Here is a 3,440-nt window from a genome sequence, read left to right as displayed (position 1 = left end):
GGAGGAGGAGGAGGAGGAGGAGGAGGAGAAGAAGAGTTGAATGAAAATGAATACCCAAACTTACAAGACAGGAAGAAAACAGTCCTAAGAAGTGAGTTGATAGTACTAAGGGCCTACATGAAAAACTTGGAGAGATCTCATACTAGCAACACCTCAAATCTCTAGAACCAAAAGAAGAAATTACACCCCAAAAGAGTAGATGGCAAGAAATAATCAAATTTGGGACTGACATTAGTAAAATACAAAGAGAACAATATAAAGAATCAATGAAGTAGGCTGGAGAGATGGCTCAATGGTTAAGAGCACTGACTGCTCTTCCAGAGGTCCTGAGTTCAATTCCCAGCAACCACGTGGTGGCTCACAACCATCTGTAATGGGATCTGATGCCCTCTTCTGGTGTGTCTGAAGACACTGACAGTGTACTTACATATATAAAAATAAATAAATCTAAAGAAAAAAAATCAATGAAGTAAAATATTGGTTTTCGAGAAAATTAACAAGATGGTCAAGCACTTATTCAAATTAATGAAAAGAGAGAGAGACTATCCAAATTAACAAAATCAGAAACAAAAAGGGAGGCTTAACAACAGACCCTGAGGAAATCCAGAGAACTGTAAGGACTTCTGTTAAAATCTAACTCCATCAAACTGGGAACCCTAAAATAAATGGATATTTTTTCTTTAATTTTCTCCCTTTTATTGAAAATAGATTATTTTCTAAAATATCCTGTTGTGAGTAGTTTTTTTAAAAAATCGCTATCGCCTTTAGTGGGGACCAGGCCATCACTCTGGCCCCTCTTGTCTTTTCCTTTTGTTCCACCTGGCTTAGCTCCAGGATCAGCTGCCACCAGCCCCAACCCCAGGGGTTGAGTTCCCAGTCCACTCCCAAGACCCTTAAATCCGCGCATAAAAGACACACACACAGCCTTGTCCCTTCACTTGCCTACTGGGCACAATTGCTAGGCACAGATATCCCCTGCCTGGAAATTTGTACCCTTACCAATTTATTATCTCCATCGATCCTTCTGTCCTAAACTTAGTGGCTTGTATCACCTATCAAAACATCCTTGGTCATCTGCCTTCAAAGAAGGCCACAGGCTCGAGCTCTCCCAAAGCCCTTATGTAAATACTGCATCCCTCTTCCTCCAAAGCATGGCAGAAAAGCCTCTCTCCTTCCCTTGTGTCTGCCTCTCCTCCTGGGACCCAGGATTCCCACCTGTAAGGAGACGTTCCAATTCTAATCCTGTTCCCCAGTTGGTCCTTGATTTGTCAGCAATTGGTTGAATATTCCAAGTTTTGTGCCACCATTGCTTCAGCATACCTTGTAGGCAGGACAGATTGTAGGTCACAAGTGTTGTGGCTGGGTTGGTGTTTACATTTCCTTTTTTGGTAGCCTTCAGAGTACCTTCTTACACCAAAAACACCAGAATGCAGGGGTGAAGAGTCCACGTAGATGCCAGCTCAAGTTTATCCATGTTCAATGAGCTGTGTGGGTGTTATCTTCCACAATATCAGATTGTGGAGAGAACTTATCCATTGTCTTAGCAACAGCCTGAGTTGTTCAGAGAACTTCCATCGGAACCCCTTAGCCAGCCACTCAGCTGAAATTAACCCAGGCCCACTACTGAAAATCCTGTTTGGTGAGAAGAGTTAGCCAGTTGATATTTTGCATTGCCCACCAGAAAAGACCCCCAATATACTTGAGGAGGTTCCTACGGCATCAGGCTTCCACACCATTCCTCAAATACTCATTAATTCGGCCAACTCTCCTCAACTCTCAACTTCTCTCTCTCAACCCTATATCCCACCCCTTTCCTCACAAGACACCCTCTCCATTTCTGTCTCCACTGCCCCTAGTCCACCCACAAAATCCATTACATTTCCCCAGCCCAAAGAGATCCATATGACCTCCACTAGACCCCTCTTCAACACCCAATCCCTCTTGGTCTACAGACTACAGCTTGGCTAACACTTATACAATGGCCAATATCCACCAAAACAAAACAAAACAAAAAAACCCTTCAAGTCATTGAAGAAATAAATTGAAGAATATATCAGAAGATGGAAAGCTCTCCCATGGTCATGGATCTGTAGAATTAATATAGCAAAAGTGGCTACTCTACCAAAAACAATCTATGGGTTCAACACAATCCTCAGTGGAATTCCAACACAGTTCTTTAAAGGCCTTGAAACAACAGTTTTCTGCTTCGTATAGAAACACACAAAAAAACAGCTAAAATAATCCTGAATAATAAAATCATTGCATTTCAAGTTGTACTATGAAGCTAAAAACAGACATGTAGTTTAGTGGAATCAAACTGAAGACCCACACTGAACCTAATAGGAAAGAAAGTGGGGAATAGCCTTGGTCTCATTGGGAAAAGACTCTCCAAACAGAACATGATTAGCTCAGGCTCTAAAATCAACAATTAATCAATAGAACCTCAAGAAACTAAAAAACTTCTGTACTACAAAGGGCACTGTCATTTGGACAAAGCTACAGCCTACAGAATGGAAAAAAAAAATTTGCCAACTCCACTTCTGATAGAGGACTAATATTTAAAATATATAAAGAACTCAAGATTTTATATATATCAAATAATCCAGTTTTAAAATGTGTAAAATGGATAGCTATTTTAAGAGCAGTAACCAGTCCTCTTAACTTCCTGCCAGCCTTCCTCCCAGTTTCAAGCCCAGCCCAACCATTCCTCCCCCTTAAATTGTTCCTTCTCCCAGTTTTCCCAATACTAGCAGCTCCAAACTATACCAAGCTGTTCTGGTCTATCTGCTCAGCTCAGCTTCTCCTGACTCAACTGTCTCCTAACCATACTTTCTGCACCAACTGCCTTCTCTCCTCACTCTGCTAGCCCCACCCTCCACCCCAGCCTAAGCTGGGTTTTTTGCTTTGTTTGTTTTTAGATCTGATCCTGTTCCCCCAACCCTGAAAGTCAAAGGGTCAAGCACCAGGGTCAAACAGCCCTGACAGGGGTGTTTCTTCTTTCTTGTCGATTCTTCTTGAGGCAGCAGAGGGGGAAGAGTGTAGGCAGGAAAAAGACTTGGTCTTATGAGATTCTGGGGTTAAGACTTGGTCTTATGAGAAATTTAGGGTTCTGTATAATAAAAAGTTTACTTATCTAAGTCTAAGTTACCTGCTATTGTAGCTAACCTGCCTTCTGTGACCCTTAGCACCTCATCCTAAAACAGCAGGAGATTAAGTAAAGGACTGATTGCTAGAGACTTTTGCCTATGGTCCATGATGCCTCTTGCTTGTCGGGCTAGGGGGAAGTATGGAGCAATAAACTTCCATTGAACCAGGAGAAGAGACTAACACTCGCAGAAGGAAGAAATTTTACATAAGCAAATATGCATAATCTCACATAAATTCATATACAGATCCATGCTTATTTTTTCATTTATATATATATATATATATATATATAT

The sequence above is a fragment of the Mastomys coucha genome, unplaced genomic scaffold (genome assembly GCF_008632895.1).
Source record: "Mastomys coucha isolate ucsf_1 unplaced genomic scaffold, UCSF_Mcou_1 pScaffold1, whole genome shotgun sequence".
In the NCBI taxonomy this organism is placed as follows: domain Eukaryota; kingdom Metazoa; phylum Chordata; class Mammalia; order Rodentia; family Muridae; genus Mastomys; species Mastomys coucha.
This window is presented reverse-complemented; position numbering follows the sequence as displayed.